The sequence below is a fragment of the Pezoporus occidentalis genome, unplaced genomic scaffold (genome assembly GCF_034315485.1).
Source record: "Pezoporus occidentalis ecotype Australia unplaced genomic scaffold, CSIRO_AGI_Poc_V1 ctg128, whole genome shotgun sequence".
NCBI classification, from domain to species: domain Eukaryota; kingdom Metazoa; phylum Chordata; class Aves; order Psittaciformes; family Psittacidae; genus Pezoporus; species Pezoporus occidentalis.
Window position 1 is genome coordinate 843185 of NW_026913082.1, and position 21869 is coordinate 865053.

At 41.7% G+C, this 21869-nt stretch overlaps 1 long non-coding RNA gene across 1 annotated transcript; it reads right to left on the reverse strand.

The window, feature by feature from the left end:
• Positions 1 to 8859: 8859 nt before the first annotated feature.
• LOC134158242 (uncharacterized) lies at positions 8860 to 20546 on the reverse strand. Its single transcript, XR_009962670.1, has 2 exons — positions 20135 to 20546; positions 8860 to 9951 (listed from the first exon to the last, which is right to left on the reverse strand). It is a non-coding gene; the product is annotated as an uncharacterized LOC134158242 (long non-coding RNA).
• Between the last annotated feature and the right edge of the window lie 1323 nt (positions 20547 to 21869).

Consider the following 21869-nt stretch of genomic DNA (forward strand, 5'->3'; position numbering starts at 1 on the left):
GAAAAAATCACTCTCACATCTTCATCCTCAGATTTTTCCTGAGTGACAGGATCCTGCCTGAAGTATTTCTGGACACACAGTGATGAGTTTCACAAAAATTCCCTTTCACCATTAGGGTGTTCACATTTCTGCTCCCACCTTTAATACAATTAATAGGTTAACCCAGAGATACCGCAGCAGAAATCTGTTGCGCGTTGCAGCAACCAGAACAAACCTTTGATATCTGGAAGCTGATTCAGCCTTTGACTTCAAAGGGCTCTTGTCATCAGACAAGCTTTTGCCACAGTAATAATGCAGCAGTCTTAGGGCCAGTAGATGTTTTTGTCTGTGCAGCATTGCTTTTATAGAGAATGAGATGCACTTGGGACCTATTATAGTCACTGGCAACTAGACAGAGTGCAGCATCTCCAAAATGCCATTGTCCATGCAAATTAATTAATCCTATGCCTCTGAGACAAGTGGTGCTCCTTGTGTTTGGATGTCAGTGGTTTGCAATTGGCAGTGCAGGCAGCAAGGGAGGCAGTGCTGAACTGACCTAGGCGAGTGTTTTAGTGCATGGGGCTGTTGGAGAGACGAAGGGGGCCCTGAGGTCACCTTTCACCTGGGCAACCCAATTAGTGGAGGACAAGTGACTTCCAGAGGTCACACAGCAAGTATGTGGCACTGTCAGACCTGGAATTCAACCGATGCCTGGCTGCAGGCAACAGGCCACAGTATCTCTTCCCATACTGTAATTGCGAGTCAGTTTTAATAAATTCCTCCAGGGACACGTGCCATATAAAATGTGTAAGTCAAACAAACCAGAAAGCAGATCAGCTTTGCACTGTCATTTATATTGGAGTAGTAAGCATGTAAAACACCTTTTTCCACAAATCCCTTTCAATAAATCAGTTTTGGAGCAATACAGCTGGTTGCAAGTGCTTTAACGGTGCTGTACTTTTCAATGTCCCTCTGTACTAAGAGATGTCTTGAAAGTTATGCTAAAATAGACCAAGCAGTTTTGGAAAAGAGAAGTGTGTATTCAAATGCTGGACTGAATGAGTTCATTCTATCTATCAGGGAAATGCATAGCAGGTAAAGGGTGGCCAAAATTACAGGCCAGGTGATTTCAAAATGTTCTTGGCTTGCTCCACAAGCAGGTGTAAATCTGCTGGATGCATTAGGAGCGAGTGCAATTCAGATGTGAAGTGAGAGCCTTTGAGAAGCCCTGGGTGAGACAAGGGAGGAAATCCTCCTGCTCATTAAAATACTGTGCTTGGGAGCTTGCTGGCTACACCTGCTCTGTAGGAGTACTGGAAATGCTTTCTGCAGGACACAGGTTGTGCACTGTCCTTTGAAAGCAAGTATAACGCCAGAGGCACCCCAGGAAATGATCATATGCACAACTGCACTGGCAGTGATTTGTACCACTGAGTAAAAGCACTATGAGAAAAGCATGAAATGGAGGTGATGAGAGAATTGGACAGCTCAGCTCTGTCAAAATATCTTTCACTGGCTCTGTTCTAATGAATGTTCATCATGACTACTGAGCTGCAAGCTCCAATCCTTTCCACTGCCTTCACTCTCCTTTGTTTTGCAGGGCTTATCTTTTCACATGGCAGAGAAGAGTCTCAGAATTTTAATTTAGCTACAAATCATGTGGGAACATTATCAGCCCCTGTTAATAATCTTCAGGGCAAAATACCTTGTTTTTCGCTCCATTTCCATAGCACTCCAGCTTGGCTTAGAGGTCTTAGAGCAAGGGAAGAATGAACCAAAGCACCCCAGATAAACCTTGCAGGATTTTGGTGAACTTCCATTTTCTTTTCTCATTTTTTTAAACCTTAAAGGTCTATGTTGCATTCAGTCATGTAACTACACGAATTCAAAACTCAACTTGGCAAAAATCACTCCATAGTCCTTTATTGGCATCTTTCCTGGAATGCCAGCTGTTTGAGCAAAGCAGAGGCCAGGCTCTGCTGATTTGCCCAGCCTTTCAGATACCTGCTCCAGATTTGTTTTTTGAAGAAATAATTTAGCATACAGGTGGTTTTTGGTTGAAAGTTACTGTTTATTTGTAGATTGCCAAGACTGATGCGACATCAGGTTTCGATCCAACTGCTAGCATCAGGGAACTGAACTCTGGTTTTAGCAAAGGATGCGGTTAGAAGTGCGTCTTTGAATTCAGTTGCAGGTATTTTGGGACAGGAATAAAAGCAGGAACTGTTTTCATCTGAACTGCAGTTCAAATGAAATAAGTTCAATATCATGAATGGTGATTAGCAGAACTTATTTTATTATGATAAAAAAACCCCCACAAAACAGCAATGAAAAGTGCCAGCATCAAAGCCTGTGACCATTTTCTAGGTGTGCATGTTTGGAAGATAAACGTATTTTTAAAGGTTAGACATTTAAAGGGTTTACAGATTCCTGATGTGCAGCAAAACACAGTAAATCACTTTAGGATTCATGGGGCCACACTATCCCATAATGCCACTATATATTAATCAGCTGCTTAACAGATACCTCTTCATGAAAGCTGCACTTTGGTGTCTCCATAGTGTACTTACAATCACTGGGGCATGTTGTTTGATTCCCATTACTGAAAGTTTCTATCATGTAACATGAATGCAAGAAAATCAGCCCCAACTAAGAGAGAGGAGGTTAAAGGGAGGAACATGAGAGAGAATGGTGATAAATTGAACAAGGGTAGGTTCCAACTAGAAAAAGAGCTGAAACAAGCAAACAAAAATTACCATGAGACCTGTCCACATCAGGAGAGTTTCCCAGGGAGGCTGCATTTGGAAGGTTGGGCTGGACAAAGCCTGGGGCAAACTAGGCTGAATTCAGTGTTATTTCTGCTCTGGGCCAGAGGCTGGACCAGAGATCTCCTGATGTCCCTTCCAAACTGAACAGTTCTGTGCTTCTGTGGGAAATTGTCAGTACCTGGCTTTTGCTATTTAAACACAAATGACCAGGTTTCCAGGTTTCTATTATCAAGAGTTCAGCTTTTCAGTACAAATAGCCATCTTTTGCAGAAGGTTCATGAGCTAAAGTCTTCAACAGGTAATGCTCTCTGTACTCCTACATACCTCTGTACAGCTCTGCAAAGCAGTGTATTTACTACTCCTTCCTGGCCATGATTTGGCATATCAACAGCAGCATATCCACAGTGGTATGGGAGACTGTTGCTATTGTATATAACAACAATAAGTTTTTTTCTTCCAATGGCATATTTACAATGACAGGTAAGCACATCTCCAAACCAGAAGCTCAATCCCTACTATCAAACTTGCACCAAGGGGTAACTCAGTTCCATTCTGCAACTCAAAGTTTTTGGTGCACTCAACAGATTAGGCTAGAACAGGCCAGCTGTGCTTGCATCTAAGTCCCATGTTTATCACAAGATTGTCCAGGAGGCCTTGCAACCATCTGCTTGACATGATGGACAGTAAGTGGACTAGGGTGAACTTCAGCAAGCTACTTGGATGGAAAGTTCATGGGTTTCTGTAAGCAGCTTGTTTTCAACCACCCAAGAGCCTCTACTCCCTTGAAGAGAAGGTGGAACCGATGCAGATGCTGCATTGACTCCCAGCAACATGCACAAGGCACAGCTTTTGCAGCAGTTGCTGTGGAGCCATGAAGTAATCACTGAAATCCTCTCCCCATTTTCTTCTATCGTCTCCCAAATTTTTTCACTCTAAGTTTAAAGTGCTGATGGGCTGCATTTGGCAGAAGAATAGGCAAGCAAGACAGGCTGCAATCTAAATATTTGCTTCTGATCACCACTGCCATAATTTTACTGTCTCCAATGAATGAGAATGTGGGTAAATTCCAGCAGGAAGTGTACAATCCACCTCTGGGTTAATAATTACTGATTTGATTTCCAGGTGTCCTACAGCTGAGTGCTGTAATTTCATATTGATACAGGATTTCCAGCTTTCCTTGTGAGTTAATTGTGTAACATTCAAGAAATAGCCATGAAAAGCATGGAAATTCCCAGGTCTTCATTTCCGCTCTTTTGTTCAGAATTCCATTGAAAAGGTGGGTTTGTGTGGACACAGCAGGACAGGACCAAACTGAAGTCAACATATAAAGAAAGAATAGGTTAGTTAACAAGACCTTGATTCTGACTGCCACAGTGCAAAGTGTTTGGCAAAGAAGGATGCATGAGTATCAGTCTCTGTCCACTATGCTTATGAAAAAGCCCTGTGCCACACACTAGCAGAACTAGTCAGGGTAAAGGTATTTTGTGTCTATGGACAAGGATGGCCAGGCTGAAGGTGCAGCCATTGCCCTCAGCTACTTATTCAGAAAGGTTTTGCATAGTAGCTTTTAAAAGGAGGAAATTTCTGTGGATCCGAACAAGTAAATTCTTTGCAGTGCTTGCTGTCTGTGCCTCACAGATATGAATCCATCTTTTGATATGCAGCGCTGTCAGCACAACCAAAATGGCAAGAAGATACCATAAGAAATACACAGCGAAATGTAATGAAATTATTTTTTCATTCCTCAGGATACTTCTTCCCACTGAATCTACCTACCACTTTTAAAGTGACACTACATTTTTAGTGAATACTTTCTTGCCTTTAGGGCTGCTCTGGACACAGAAAGTCAGGTAAGGATTAAAGAGGAGACGGTCCTTGATGCTGACAAAAATGAAAGCTCTCAAATCTGAAATTCACTTGAGCATCCTGGTGGAGCCAAAGGGATGCACCAAGTCCCCCTTCTGATACTGTGCCAACGTGAGCACAAAAATCAGAAACAGAAACATGACTCAACCCATAGACACTTTAGGCAGACCGCTGCAAATAGAGACTAGCTAGGACACACAGCAGTGACACACAGCCAAAAAGTAGCTGGTCCCTGCAAAGCCCTAGTGCTGTCCCAGATGAAAACCCAAGGCAGGTTTTCCCCTGAGCGTCTGCTCCGCTCCGCTGCCACCCCCTACGGCTCCAGCAGAAGTGCTGCTCTCTGAGGCCAGCTTTGTGTTGTGTTTGGCAAGCAATAAGGTCCTGAAAATAATCTCTTGTATTAGCTGAAACCCTCTCATGCCAACTTCGTGATCCCTCTGACATATTTGCTGCCAGCTTTTGGTGTCAGCGTGTTGGCCTGTGCCTCAAAGCAGTTACATTTTTAATGCTGCACAATGCGTACCTTCTCCCTGTGCATCCGTCTCTTGTGGATGAGCAGGACTTGGGGAATTTGGCTGGATCATTGCTTTCCCCAGTAAAGACTGGGGACTGATGGAGAAAATTATCTCTTATCCCCCACAGTGTGTACCAAAATGGCTTGTGGTAAGTCTCATTCTGATTTCTAAAATGCAGGATAACAGCCACTGTCGCTGCTCCTCCAGCCCCAACAAACTCTTTGGGACTGTCAGTTCTCCAAGGCCTTATTTGAACAATTCACTGAAGAACTGGAAGGGATAAGGTGATCTAAAAACACAGTGAAATTCTCAGCAAAAAGGCCCTTTAACTGTTGTCAAGTAGAAACTGTTTTCAGTCCTGTGATGGAGAACATTTGCAAGGCAGTTATTGAAACCAGTCTTTGCTTTGACCTGCCCTAGCTTTAGTGACCACAGGGCTGTGTTGTGTGGTGCCAGCCCTTAGTGTGCCAGGTTGTCTTAGACTCTGAGGTACAGAGATGATTACCAAAAGAACAAGCTTTGTAATAATAAGAGCAAAACTGAAAGCTCAAAAGGATGAAAACATCACAACAGAGTTAAATAGAAGGTGGCCTCAGCTATGGCACAGAGCTGTGAGGCTTTGTATGGCTGCAGAGCCCTGTCCATTGGACACGCACCTGCTGAGCAATCCAAGACATTCATCAGCTGGAAAATGAAATAGCACCTGTGTTTTTCTTTAGCTTTTCTGTAACTGAGCCCATCACTGAATATTTTTCTCCAACGGATTCAATATTTCAGGTGTCATTTCACTGATACAACGAAAACAGTGAAACGTGTACAGTGCTGGGTAAATTCTTCTGACTCAGCATCTCAGCTGTCCTTCATGGTGTTAGTAATTTTCTACCAAATACCATTTGGTCTCCTAAATTAAGAGATCAATCTTAATTTTGTCCACAGATGGGGAAGTTTTGCTATTTCCATTTTGTCTACATGTGCAAAGTAAAAGCAAACTGTAATTTATTTTTTGTGGACAAAATGAGTTTGGGTTCTTTCGCTTTTCTTTTGGCATTCTTTCCTGTTGACAGCATGATTTGCACAAAATTGCATTCTGTTGATAAAAATGTGCTGAAATGTCTTTCAGTTCCATTGACTGAATGATTTGCAGCAAGAGGTTTGACAAAATGCATGTTGTCGACAGAATGAAATGGGGTGGGTGGAAGGAAGTTACACTTCAGACATATGGAGTGAGCAGTTATACACTCACTCGATTTGTTAAAAACTCCGCTCAGAGACTAGTAGAAAGGATTTTGTGGGATTCAGAGAAGACAATAGTTACTTTGGAAAATCTCATTTGCAAAGATACATCTGGCAGTGGGAAAAGGCATAAAGAAAGTTAATGGGTGCAGAATTTGGCCAGAGATCATTGCAAGTGCTGTTATATTTCTTTAGATGTCTTTCTATCCAAATAAATTTCCTCCATTAAGTTTACAGATTTCCTCATTCAGCTTTTAAGGGAATACTTGTACTGGAAATGAATGAGACAGGGAAAAGAAGTATGTTAAAATTTATGAAAACATCTGTTGGAAGTTCTGAGAAAGATGCTATTGTTTTAATCATCTAAGCAAGATTGATGGATTTTATCAGAGCTAAGTACCAAAGAGTCCCAAATGGGCTCTTTATCCCAAAGGCAAAGCACTTAAGCATATGCCTAATTTTAAGCGTGTGAATGATGGCCTCATTGACTCCAGTGGAACACTCAAGTGCTACAAGCTGTGTATATTGGATTCTAAGATACTGTGGACTAGTGTTAAAATGATGACCCAAAAAATAATCTTGAGTGTAACCATACACATATTACAGCTAAGACCAAGTGGCTTTGGTAAAATAAATCATACTAGGTATAAATAGCTCGTTGTGATATGGCCAAATACTTTGGGATAGAAAAGCAGTCACTGATAACACAAGATAAATATTCATTTATTCAAGATTTACTTGATAAGGCTTAGATGCAATAACACAGAGAGGATCAACCTGGTGGGTAAGCAAAACTTTTGTCCATACTGATATTGCTTCATTTTGTTCAAAGCTGTGCATTACACAATATATTCCTGCTCTAAGTCAATGTGAAAAGAACTTTAGCACCTTTTTTTCTTTTCCTTAGCTGTTTTCTCACAGCAGCATCCTTTTGTTGAACACCAAGTCTGGCTGTCAGTCAGAGAGGAGGAGGAGAACAGGAGTCAGATCTGTGCTCTCTTTCAAGAGTGGTTCTGTAGGTGTGGTAATGAGCTGTGGCTTCTACTGGGAAATTTGGGTTGTGAATTAAATTGTAGATGGTGCTAAGTTTCCATTGCAATGTCCAGCTCCATTTTCTTTAAAGGTTGCTATGGGTATCAGAATATGGTGCCAAAACACCTTAAGCCACTATTTCAGACCATTATTCTCATTTGAGGATGTAAATGCCTTGATTCCACCCCCACACTAAAAAATTCCACTGGCAGGAGTTGGATGAGGGGAGTAAACAATAACTCTTCATGTGCACATACTCAGTTCATTTCACCCTGCTGTCAAAACCGATTGCATTTTTCTGTTCAAACAACAAATGTACCAAACCAAGGGAAACGTATGTGCAAAATGTTGCTTATGTAGGGACAAGCTCCATGTGGCTGGATGCTCTGGGGCACTGCAGAAGCTGAGGAGCAAAGTGGGCTGTAGTGGCTTGACTGGAGGAAGGAGGGAGTTCAGCCTGCACCTCAAATTAGAGTAGATCTGGGATTACTGTAATGTTTGTGGTCCTGAAAAAGCTGATTCTTAGGAGTCCCATTCTGACATAGTGTTTAACCTGGAATCTGAGGGAATGAGCTGAGGAAGGACCAGATACGTAAGCTAAGAGCATCTTCATGGCACCTATCATCTCTTCTGTTCTGATGAGGGGGGCAATATCCTTGATCTTTTCAAATGGGCATTAGCCAGGTGACCAAATGCTATCATGCTTGACTCGTTCCACATTTGTACCTGGTGGCTATTGATTCCTGTTTTTAGAAACCCTTAATATACATGCACGTACATGCCCCTTTTGAATGGAAATGCAGTTTAATGGCATTTGACTGTGCAGATGTTTTACAGATATTTTGGAAATTGCTTTTCTTTTTGGCCATGAAAAAGCCTTTTCTGTTTTGCTTCAATGATGTCATCATTCTTTTAGCTTTTAAGCAGTAATTGTCATCCAACTAACCAAGAGCTGGAAGTGCAGACTTGTCTTCAGACCAAGCATGGGATGGTGTTGTATGTTATGCTATATGCACATATTTCCCTCTAAAATTGTGTGAGCTTAGGGCTGGCTCTACATATAGGGCAAATGTGGGTGCCTGTCTCAGGAAAAGTAGATTGCTATCCATGAACTCATGAAAAAGTCAGCTGGATGGAGAATGTAATGCAGGTACTACTGCCAAATACATTTTCTAGAAGGAAATTTGCAAGGTAGAAAAAATGATGCACAAAAAAGTTGGATTTTCCAAAGCCATGGAAACAAATAGGAGTGACAGAACTGCAGTGAAATGGAGAACTTACTTAGGTCAAATTACTCCAAAGCACATAAGCTATAAGCTGACAAAAGGAGTCCATCAAAGCAAAATTCATGCTTGAATTTAAAACGGGCAGACAGATTTTGCTGGGAGATGGAGAACACCGGGGTACAGTAACCAAGCACAGAGCTCAGGCTTACCTAACCACAGAAGAGAATAGAGTCTGTCAGAGCATTTTCTAATTCTGTTTCTATTATCTGAGAGTAGAACAGATGACAAATCTGTTAGTTCAGAGTGTTGACACAATACACTTTTATCACTTTTTGTCAACAGAACATAATTGTGTTCAGATTACCCCGTCACTAGGGAATAGCCATAAGATCATGCTGTCCATAAAAATAAATGTCATGTTCTATTTCTGGGAAAACAAGAGAGAAGGAGGAGAAACAATGCAAGTAAAGAAGAACCTTGGACAAACTGTGTTTTTTGGACAGATTTAGTTATATAGATACCGTGATAGAGCAGTTGTTCACTCAAATCTGACACCCTCAGGCCCCTGTGTTAGATGCCAAGCTCTTGTGCTTCTAATGTGTTTCCCTCCCTGCCACCCAATCCCATCAAATCCAAACACTTCAGTGCTCTCTTCCAGCAATCTTCTGGAACTGATTCCAACTACGAATTGTGTCAACAGCAGGAATTACAGAAACCCCTCAAGGAGGGAGAGCAGTGCTCTGCAGGACTCGGACATGGTCAGGAAGAGGAGCAGCAAGCCTGATGGCAAGGCTTAGTTGACAGGAGGATCTCCAGTCTCCCTGACTGCCTTCATTGTTGGACTTTGGGGGTCATCTTGCCCAAACCATGAAGTATGACCCCTCTGGGGAGATGGTAGCTGTGGGGCTATTAGCTTCTCCCACACTGGGTGCCCTCTGCCCAGCAGAAGGAAGTCAAAACTGCAGCTTACTCTGTTCCCAGAGAAAATCATTCCACCTCAGGCACCCATTTTCTAGATAAAATGCAAAATCAGCTGCAGAAACATGCTGCATTTTTCAAGATTAAGCAAAGCAAGAAATAGTATTTTTTAATAAAGCAGACAAAAATATTTAGTTGGCTTCATTTTAATGGAAATAAAATTCTGCCCATCCATCATCTTTTCTTGCGACATGCCAGAGACAGCTGCAAATGGGAATCTGAGGTCTGAAGGGGTTCCAAGCAGGTAGCGGTGTTTATGCACAGCAGACATACGGGTTTAGTCAGTATGGGAAGGAACCAGCATCACTTTGTGCTTTCGCATGGTCCAACACAAATGCATTCTCTCTTGATTTACTGTAGCTATTGCAGCATGAATCACAGCAATGCATTCAGCTTTAAAAATAGAAGCGTATTCTTAGGGGGAAGAAACAAACAGAACAACAAAGTTTGCTGTCAAAATCCAAACTCCATCTCCCATGGCCCAAGTTTGCTTTTCTCATAAAGTCATGTCACGTCTCACACTTTCCCATTAGTTTTTGACATGCTACTTTACCAAGTGAGAGACCCAGAGGCAACGGGGGTTTTAAGAGCCTTAAAAAAGAAATCATTAATCTCCACTGAGAGTAACGTGCTGCCACATATCACTCAGCATTGCATCAATAGCCTGATGGAGTCAGGAGAGGTGACTGAGAAGGAAACAGGAACTAGCTCGCGATGTTTGATGATGAAAACCAAGATATTTAAAATCTCCAGTGCCCATTTGCTATGCCGTCTGCTCAGATGCATTCAGTGTGATTACAGCACCCAGACAGAAGAGTGTCATCTTCTGTGCTCTTGGTGCCTCTTTAATGGCAATTTAGAAAATGATCACATAGAGATGGAAAGGCTGATTAGTTAACACACACAGTCTTTGTGTATTCGGCTCATGCAAGGCTTTGAACTCCTGGAAGCTGTCATACTGAGAAAATGTCTACCCCATAGGTAGCTATGATTACATAGCTGTATTTATTATTTACTGAGTGACACTGTGTGTAAGCTTTGTGCATGACACAGAGGGTCTCCAAGTCTAGAGGGGCAGCTACATCTTAGATGCAGAGAAGATACTCATTAAAGCAAGAAGCTACTGGGAGAAAGCATTTGCCATCCTCCTTTAATTGCTGTCAGCATTGGAAAAGAAGTGTTGATGCCATATCTAAGCCCGTAGCCCAACAGGGCTGCTGTTTTAATTTGAGTTTTCATTCCTGCAGCCCAAAAGAGTCATTTAGACTGAGATCCAGAGAGAACTAATCCTGACAGCTTCCCACAGGTTAATTGTGAGCAGGTACCCAAATAGACTGTTCTCTCTATATTACCCAGCCTAATTATCTTCCTTGACCCAGCCGATGTCTCTTTTACAGTAGCATCACACAGTGGTGGATCCTGTCTTCTGTGCCGTTTTTCAACTCAACCAGATGCACTCAAGCTGCTTTGTAAGGGAGCTATTTTTCGCTTGCACAACTGGAACATGGTAGGAGGGGTACAAAAAGCACCTAAAAGCCACAAGCCTTGAATAATGAGCAAATCCTAGAGATAAGAAACAGTATGCATTGCTCTATATAGTTCACTGGATGCATGCAGCTATAGCAGGGAGGACTGCAAGCTGTAACCCACTGCTTTCATTGTGTTTCTCTAACTGACTAGGTTCCCTATCCTGTCCTAGTATCTCAGCACACTCCCATTCAGTTGAACACCAAACTTGGAGCTTCACACTGTGATTTGCAGCCAAGTTTGGGTTTTGGTTTGTTTTTTTTTGTTTCTTTGCAGTTTTCATTAGCTACAGAGCAAATGGTCTAATTTCCCCTTGATTTGGGTGCTGAGACATTTGCATGAGAGGATAGGAAAACGTCCATACGCACAGGTAGGTAGCCAGAGGAATGCCACTAGTGGTGAGGATTCAGTGAGTGAGTAGCTGGGAATTAAAGTGATGTTTCAAAGAAGAAGGGGATAAGGTGTCATCTGGTCACAGCTGTTCAGCTGCTTAGATGAGACGCAGAGGGTTTTTCAGGTGGAGCAGGCAGGAGGGAGGCACTGAAACATGTTTTCATCTTTGCTTCTGGAGAGCCTAAATGAGATCACAGTGGAGTAGCAGCAGCAGATGTTCACTCCAACCACTGTGTCAACATCCAAAAAATCAGTATGACAGGTAGGCATCCCCCCCTGAGGTATCATATTTGACAAAGTGGCCCTGGAGCAGGTGGATAGCTTCAGATAATTGTTTTTGCTCCATGACGGGTGAGAAGTGTCCCAGCTCTCAGGAGGTGCAGTCAGGACTGGCTGCCATCTGATCCTGATGAATTATGGCTGAGCCTTAGATGTAGCCCTCGGATTGACACGGGACTGAAATGTTGTTAGGCAGATCATGGCAGCTCAACCGAGAAACATAAAAAGTGCATGAAGTTTTGAGAGTACAAGAGTATAACTGGTATATGCTGAGAAAAAAGGAACATTCCCCATCTCTTGCTTTGCTACTTAAAAGGGGAAACTTTCCTTTTAAGTTGTGAAACAACCATCCCTGACTTTCCATTAAGTTTGGCTTACTGGAAATTTTTAAAGACAACTTTAGCTCAAAGTAGCTGGATGCATGTGCGTATGTATAATCACTGGTGCCAAGGGCTAAAATACAGCACTTTGTAAAAAATTAGGGGCTTTAAAAATAAGACATTGACATCTCCAATTTCACAGTCACCATTGTGCTTCTCACCTAATTTCTCTCCTTATTATAAAAGACTGATTAGTAGTGCCTTCCTGGTATGAAGTGCAGCTTCTCCTTATGAAGGCTCCAGTACAAAAAGAAATGTAAATGGGGAGAGAGGAGAAACTAATTTATGATTCTGCTTGACACCTTGGCTAGTAATACGAATGTCAACACAGCCACAGTTCAGTGAGACACTTACGTATGTGCTTATATTTAAGCATGCGTTTAAGTCTGTTTGGATTCAGCTTCCTGCCAAAGACATACTTCACTTGTGGGACATATGTGACTTAAGAATATGTTAAGTGTTTCAGTGATTGGGTACCAGACCAATAAATGCCCTTCACAAGTAGCTGACTAAGTATGTGCAGTAATTTCTCAGATAAAGGGTGTTCACAACTGTATCATTTGGTTGCTGTGCTATCAGCCCTGCTGATCTCAGAAGTGTTCATTGTTTGAAGGACACTGAGGGATATAAGGAGTCTCTGATAATCTGCTTCTGGTTTTGTCTACTTTGACTTTACTTTGTGAACCCTGGCTAGCTTGCTTCGATATCTAAGAAAAACCGCAAATCTGCACTGCCAGTTTGTGAGTTATGGATGGGAATGAAGTGTTCTTACATGATGGGCTCCAGTGCTGGCCAAGCATGCTGTAGTGGAACAGAGGGAAACATGAGGTAGACGTGTCAAACAAGTGTGTGAGCATCTCCAGATGTGGTCTGGCATTTTAGTAACGATCTTTCCAATGAAGATGTCAAGGAACACCTTAGGTTTTCTATGGATTATGACTGTGGTGCTCTGGAAGGAAAGAAACATAAGACCTGCCTTTGGTGCAGAAAAGAGAACTGATGTTCTGGAGCCATTCCTGAGGATTCAAGGAAAACTTTGGAAAATTATGGAACCAACTGGAATCTTAAAGTTTTGCAAATTACATTGCTTTGTGGAAATCAGCTCAAGCTGTGCTTTTTGCATCTTTTTTCTTTCCTAGAGACTACGTGAGCATCCTCAGTTTTAGGTATGCAAAGGGACTTGCTGGGCAGCTGTAGGTGGTCCTGATGCTTGTTAAACATGACAGTTGAATGTGTGGATGCACAGTAAATGAGCGCAGTTCATCATAGCCTTTAGAAAGCTAATTGGCCACTAAGCTTTTGAAGGGTCAAATACATTAGTATCTAGCCCCACTCTACTCTTTGAACAACGAGTGGTTAGGAGCAAGTTTGATTAGCATGCCTCTTCACTGTCTTCCACTTCTGATATACACTTACAAATGACCTTTTGCTGTAGTGTGTGTGTGAAATGGATAGAGAAAGACACAGTCCCTATAAATAGCTGGAGTTAAAGGCTGTACTTCAAACAAAGTGCATAATGGTTTTCAAGTAAAAAATTAGGGCTAGATTTGTGGGTCTGCATTTTAGTTAGAGTCTGAAGCAGATGAAAAGCATTAGATTTGATTCTTAACCTTTCTTTCAGCTCAAACACAAGCCATAGACAAATTTCAACACAAGTGCATGTGTATCCAGGCTTGCTCAGCCTGTCAATGGCTGAAAATCCATCAGGATTACATTTGCAGGATTTATCCTTTATAATTACAGACTCCCTTGCTAAATGATGTGTCACTGATTAACTCTGTAGTTTCAGAAATGTATGTTTTGGGGTACTCCCCCTTCTTAACAGGACAGACCCCAGTGATAACACTAGGTGAAATTATTTGCCTGTGTGTTTTCTGAAAAGATGGTGGAATATCTGAATTGGCTCCAGGAATGCTGGTTATTCTCATTGTTTCAATTTTGAAAACAATTTCTTGAGGCCTGTTTACAACCATATGAATTGTTGTCTTGAACTTTCCCCAGAACTTAGGTACTTATTTATTATTTAAATATAAGCTGAGAGTGGGAAACCCTTAAAATTCCCCAAAGCTCTCCTCTAAAAATAAAGATCCTTTAGTTCATCCTCGATAAATTATTCTTAATTGTTTCCCCCAAGTGAAATCAGACTTCTAATTTCTTTCTCCTTGAGTTTCCTTCTTGGCTTTCTTTGACCCTGGGTGCTGCATTTTTGTCTCATTCTGCCAGTGACATTCAAGTGTTAAAGCCAAACTTTGTGAAGCCAGGCGGAGGGCAGTGTCGGTTCCTGATGTAATTCACAGAGTAGCCTGGAATAACCCCCATCCACTCATAGTGACTTCTGTTTGTTTTGGCCAGTGCCTAGGACTCCATTTTCCCCCCTCTATCTGAAAGCTATCTTGCATATCCTCCCTGTTTATGATCATACTCGCCTCTGATGTTTCCTCTTTAGAATCGTTATCCATCTTCTGGATTAGACATAAACCCAAGGTCCTGAATGCTCTTAGTCATTGAAGATCTGATGGTACTTTTCACAAAAGGAGATGACTAACCTCCATGTCCTGGCCACAGGCCAACTTGGCTAATTGCGCTCTGCCTACCAGAAATTCCTCCTGCCGTTTCAATGGTCATGCTGTTTCTCACTTTCTGTCCCAAACAGCTATTGAATAGATGCTGCTTTTCACTCCATGCTACAGTTCAGCAGTGAATGACACTTTCAGCTGGCAGCACTTCTTTCTGCTTGTAAAATGCTTTGGGCTTTGGGGGCATGTTAAGGTGCTACATTTTTATTTTCAGGAAAGGTGCCCATACAGTGATGGTCCCCAGTCACTCCATAGGTTGCTGTGGAAGGATCCTGAGCCAGTGCCCCATTTTTCCTTACTAGTTACTGTTATCTCCAGTTATTCTTGTCTTGCTAACATTTACTTGAACAATTCCAATATTTATTCTTTTTCCTATCTTGCTTTTCTTGATGTCTCTAGCAAGAAGGTGCTTAGCTACAATAAAACAGCCTATGGACTGAGAGGAGTTATGTGCATTTCCAGCTGCTGAGAAACCCGGCCAAGGACTTTTCCCATATATGGGCGAACTTCTAATTTAAATGAGTACTATTAACCCTAGTTGTCTTCTGGTTGGTTTTTAGTTTAAAATTAACTGAACAGGTGACCGATTTTTTTCTCAGAGTGGGTTCCAAAAGGATCCAGGGGACAAGAGACTGTGGTGAGACTTGGCAGGTAGGAGGGCTGCCCCTGTAAAGCCTGCTCACTCCAACTACAGAATGCTCTCTCATGCTTATACTATTACCATCTCAAGGCTATTTTCAGATCTAAGCCTTCACTCAACCAAAAAAGATGTAGAGCAAAACCAAAGAATATCAGGTCATGCCAAGGTACATGTAGAAAGGGTAGAGAGGATGTATGAAGCACCTAGACTTACATGCTCAGGGATGATCAGATTTCTACTGTCCTTTCTATTCTTTTCTGTTCTATTTGATCAAACTTTGCCAAAATCAACAAAACTGTTTTTAGTACAGGTGCCTTTGTTCCCAGAAATGGCCTGAATGAAACCTGGGATTATGAATTCTTTCCCAGAGTCATAGTGAACCTATGGTCTATACAGTGGGTAATCCCTTTATTATTTATTTTTTCTTGTTCTGTTTGCTGTTATTAGTTTCCCCTATCCAGCTTTGATACTGCTGTTCTAATATGTTGCTCTCCTTACCCCATGGTATGATAAAGGGGCAATACACATTACAGATGGATTTTGCAAATGGGACTTTGATTGGTAATGTGTCTTGGAAGGTCCAGTCCAAATGATATCTGTGATTTAGTATTACGAATGCTTCATTGAGGGGCTGCCAGCCTCAATAGAGTATAGTTGAAATTTGGCATCAAGGCTGAAACAAAAAAGCCTCGGAAACCTGCAAGTTGCCTTCCATGCAAGCCCTTCAGGCACATTCAGATGTAGAATATAACTATGAACAACGAAGTAATGAAAAAAATGGCCCCAGTTTCTCTGTTTTTTTAAAACTTGAATCTCAGCCCAAGAGCATAAATAGGTCCTTTCAGGTTTATAGACCTAGAAAGAGATCCTGGGCACTGTTTTGGTAAACCTGGACTAATTGATAGCTTAGTATAAAAAATACTTAAAATCTGTGGTTTTGCACAGTTCCAATGTGAAAGCTGATGAAACTTGTTAAAAGGGAAAGGTGACTGGTGGTTAATCACATACCTGAGAAGCAAGTGATGAGAGTCCCTCTTAGGGAGTTTTTTCGGGACAAGTCATGTCACATCTTTGTGTATCAGTTTTTCCATCAGTAATGACAGGTTGGGAGGACTTATCTCCCCTACTTGCCTGCCTTATTTGCAAAATAGGTTGAAAATACTTGGGAGTGGTGTAATAAGTGTTAAAATAGCTTAATTCAAAGCCATTTAAAGTTTCTGTCTTTGGAGGGGTAGGAAACCTTACCTTTTCTTCAGCGAAGAGGAGACAGCTGACCTAATAGTTTGTGTCCTATATATAGTGATCCATCAACACCAGGATCAATTTCCTGAAGGTCACTAGCTCTTTTAAATCCTGCCATTCTCTTTGAATTCAGATAGTGAGGATTTGGCTTCTCTCTTCTTCACCTGCATTTTTCCTTCTTTCTCTCCTGATAAACACAAGCATTGCAGCTTTAAGATTTTAAGACCTTTCCCAGATGGAAAAGGTCATTTGTCTTTCGCTACTCAACACTTCCTTCATGAGTTCATTTAAACATTGCCAGACATCAGAAGAACAGAACTCAGCTGTAGGGTTATCTATGTCTTATTCCCCTTTTGTGTAGGTGGTAAAACTGATCTAGAACAAAACTGTTTGGTTCCCATAGCAATTTACAACAAGTAGCGACCATAATACTGTACTCTTCCCACTCCTTATCTACACCTGCTATTTCTTCCTTTGCCACCCAGTTAAGAGCTGTAATGCTGACATTATTTTAAATGGCATTAAGGCAGGTTGTTACCCAAGTTTCATGCAGTTTCTCACTGCTTTCGGTAAGGACAAGATGTACTTTTAATCTAAGCAGTAAAAAGCAAACACTTTATTAGCCACTTCCAGTTGGAGTCTCAATGAAAAGTTAATTAAAGGAGTGGAACGAAGAGATATTATAGTGCATCTAGGAGTCTTGGTGCATTATTTATATGAAATCAGTCATCAAAATTAGTCATGTGCATTATCTTGCTGTGTGTGGTCTGGTTTGAAATGGTGTGTTTGTTTCCATTGAGCTCCACTGGATACAGTTAAGATACCCATTTGATGTGTTACACAGTTAGATCATATACTGAAAGTTTATTATGCTCTCTATCTCTCAGTATCTGCCTGCTCAGCATCAAGGGACCATTAAAAGCTTTCAGCTGAACTTTGCAGCATGTCTGAGATGAGACAAGTGACAAAAGTCACCCTTTCTCACAAGCTAACAGACACAGCTGCCAAAATGCCCACTTGGGGTGGTGCTGGCTGCTGGGACCTCACTTCCCAGCCCTTTGCTGCGTTTCAGCATGGTGGGTGCTGGTGGTGCATCTGTGAGTGGGCTGCTGGGACAGCAGTAGCAGCAAAGGAGCATCGCTTTCACTCAGAGCCACATCAGTCTACAGAGAGCTGCCCACTCTGTCAGATCCCTCTGTCTGCTGTTAGACACTAGTAGACTCTTAGCCACTGCAGATATCACAGCTCCTGCTTTTGTTACTTTTTATCTCCTTTTCTCCAAGAACAATCAAGGCTAACAAAATTATTTCAGGATCTTCCTTCATTCTGGGTGGTCAATGAGCTGTTCTTTCCCTCCTCTCCTTGTTTTACCCTCTCCTGCAGAGGAAGCAGATAGAGTTACGAATTTCAGGCAAGGAGAATAGTTTAATGATCTCTCCTTAAGGTCACTGTCAACGCTGTTGCATAAATTCACCTACTAGGGGCTGCTGTAAGAGCAGTGCCGTTAACTGAAGACCGAGGGGTGTAGTGTTACAAAGCACTGCATGGAAGTTGCCTGCTTAAATCACTGAAGCATTTTAATTGACATTCAGTAACTCTCCTTTTCTGAGGGCTGTCTTTAATAGAGTGAGCACTGCTAATGCTGGTCATGGGGCTGCTCTGTGCTCCCTGCTACAGCTGCTGGCTTGAGCTGCAGCAGCAGCGTGGTCTGTGAGAAATCTGCCTGGAAATTTCACCCATTCTCTGTGAAGGGGCAAGCCTGAAAACACGGCCACTCACTAGAGCCCAATACATAGCTGTGAGCATCTTCAGCTTCAATGGGAAGAGCTGAGCTAAGAATTAAGTGGTTGCGTTGGCAGTGGACTGCCCAGCGCAGTGGAGAGTTGGGGCTCCCTGTTTTTTCCAGATCCGTGGGAGAACTTTCCCTGCTCCCTGCTCATTCTAGGGAGCAGGGAAAGCAATGCAGGGAGGTGCAGAAGTATTCCAGCTGATCCTCTTCCCTGTGGTCCTTTCTCATCTTTCCTCATTGATGTCCCTCAAATCTATTGTATTTTTTAAACCACTGAATTGCTTCTCAAATTTCACATCAGCAGCTACTTGTTTGAAGGCAATATGATTTTGCATGCACTTTGATAATGTGGCAATAATTTAATTATCTCCAGCTTTACACGGCAACAGCAAGTAAGCAAATACTCTCACTATCGCACTGCTTTGCTTTCTTTTAAGCAGCTGAAGAGCTGGTATAAGGATATGATAGGGAATCCATCTTGCAGTCCCAGATCAGATATATTGATCCTACAGAATGAGGACCTGTGCTCTTAAGCATCTTCATCAAGCACATAGCTTCTCAACTAACTATAAATAAAGGCAACTTGTCTTTAAGCTGCAAAAGGACAAAACGAAAGAGAGCAAACCCCAAGAAACAACATGGTAAAAATCTAAAATGTATTTTAGATCAATATACATTTCTGATCTCTATATTTTGGAAATTTGTTATCTTGAAACAAATGAATGTCTATAATTTGAGGCACTATGCTCCTGAGGGATTGCAAAGTGGCTTAAGAAACCTAACGAATCTGGTGAGCTAGATGTAGCCACTCTTGCTCCTGCCAGGTAATGCCCCACACTCTGAACACTAATTTTTTTCCAAGGTTTACCTCTCTAAGCTGCTTCTCCCTATGGGTGAAAACTGTCATCCTTTTTTCTAAGCTTCCTATAAACGGGGCAGCTGGGGGTGAACCTCTCAGCTACAGTGTGAATGAAGATGGGGATGTCAGATATGAAAAGCCCTCTTGAAATCTCAGTACAGTTTCTAGCAAAGCTGGGAAGCGAACCACAGTCTAGACTATTTTCCATATTCTATAAGCTTTTTCATCAGTTTTCTGGTTACAGTGACTAAGAACAAGGTCAATACTTTCAGTCTCTCACAGAGGCAAGATTAATCCTATACTACAGAATAAAGTATAGCACTAAGTAAAAAGTGGATAGCTCTTGATCAAAGATACATCCCCTCTGACTTTTCTCATAAGATATTAAAAAGAGAGAGGCATTATCACATTCCATTTAACAGGTGTGTGGAAGAAAGAGAAATCTCGTAATCATTTAATACTTTCTACAGTAACATCCCTCATCAGCTTTTGCTAATTATGAAGTTGAACTTGAGGGGACACCAACAGCAGTTTATTTTCTAGGTTTTGCTTTCTTCATGCAGAGGAATGCCAAGGTAACCTCACAGAGTTTCATTTGAAAACATGAGTTCAGAAAAAACATACCATGGCTTTGGACCACTGTCTGTTAGTTTATTAAAATATTAGTCTTGTAGGTGTGTTAGATCTATTTGCCTTCCACGGTGTTTAAAAATAGCTGTGAGAATAATGGGTTTCATCAAAAATCATTAACTGGGAATTTACTTTCATTTTTTAACCACAGAACAAAGCCAGATTAAACAAGCCAGAAAGCATTTGGAGTGCACACAAACAGCTAGCAATTCTTATATATACCTTAACCATGGAAGATCCTGAAAGATATTAGCCGTCTTCCACTGCAGATCGGTCAGATCCCCAAGAAAGGTCAGATTGTTCGAAGTGGCTGGTATTTGTACCAGCTGACATGAAAAGGCTCAGTTATTTATAGTGGTTTGCCTGAATCCCCACAATGCTAGGGGACTGAATGAGATTGCAGAGATGAAAGGACGTTTCAGTCTAACAACTGCAAATAGCTGTAGCTCAGCAAACTTCTAAATTATGGCATGATCAAGCAGGAAAGTTGCCCAGCTGAAGCGCAGGTTTTAATCCTTATGGGGGTAACAAGAACCCATAGGAACCTTTTTATTGGAGGGAGTACGTTGTTTTTAATAATATTTAACTCCCTGTGTAGTACAATCCAAACTTTAGGGCTTCCCTTCCAAGTTTTCCTTATGAGCTGTGTCATTTTTATCTGGTTGTGTCAGCTAGCCACTGCAATGGTGGTGTTTTTTTTAGCTATAGGACTTGGATGGGGAAAGCAGAAACTGGGGTCATACGAGGAGAGTGGTGGGACTGGGAAGGAATATGGATCCAAGTTCATCAGGGTGAATGCTTGCGTTTTGCTGCATATTTGGTAGGCGAGTGACCCATCAGCGATCAAGAAAGAGAAAAAGAAGCCATTTGATGAAAAGAAAAATATTGATAACACTTAGGGGAAGAGATAAGAGCAGTGACTATGGCCAATACGAGCAAAAGCTCCTGTAAACTGGCATGAAACTCCAGAAGATGTGTCTTGCAGAAAGACAACCACAGCTTCAGGTTTTTCTGTGTTAGTCAGGTCAATGGAGAAAAGGTGATTTCTGCTCACCAGTAGGTTCCAAATCAGCAGGGAATGAAAGAAATGGAAGGCTGGCCTAAGCAGCCAAGTAGAAGAAAAGAGACCCTTTTAGTCAGTTCAGCCTGCTGGGAAAACTCTGATTTTGCACCAGAAGCAGCAAGGCACAGAGCAGCTGAGCTGTTGTTTCTTTAAATCAGTGCTGTGGTTTGGTGTGGGGTGCCCTTTCGAGCGTGGCTGATCAGGCCAAATAGGAACAGGGTGTTATCTTTGAACAGCTCATGAGCCTTCCTGAACAGATAGCCTGGAAACAGCCCCAACGACTGGCCCTAATCCTAAAGCTTTCCCTTGTGCAGATAAACAGCTAGAGGGATGGAGGAAATTACTTATATTCACTCATCTATTTATATTTAGACAAAAGATTAAACAACTTGGAACAGTAATGATATGTCCATGGCATGGCTCCGGCAAACTTGTAAGCACTCGCAGAACTTCTCTGCACAGGCTTAACTGGAAATGGACTTGAGATTGTGGAAATCTTCCAACAGAGTATACTTATTCAATGAAGGAAAGCCATGGCCAAAGTAATTGTTTTTCAGCGGGGGAGCTGCTGAAAGCCACCATTCTGATGGAAACAGAAGGCTATATTTTCACTCAAAAATTCCTGTTGAATTTGTGTTTCTATAAAACTCCAAGCAATTCCATGGAAGTGAAGCATCGTGACCATGTGAAGACTGCAGGCAGGTTGAAACAAATCTTTGCAATAGGATGTTCTGATGCTATCAGAACAAAATCACTCAGGATTTCCATTTCATAGGAAATCTCAACATTTCATGTTATTTTTCTGGTAAGGTATGAGAAAAAAAAAAGTAAAATCAGAAGATGGTAATATCCCTGGCTTCAAAGAGAAATTCCAGGGTTTAACCCGCTATGCTA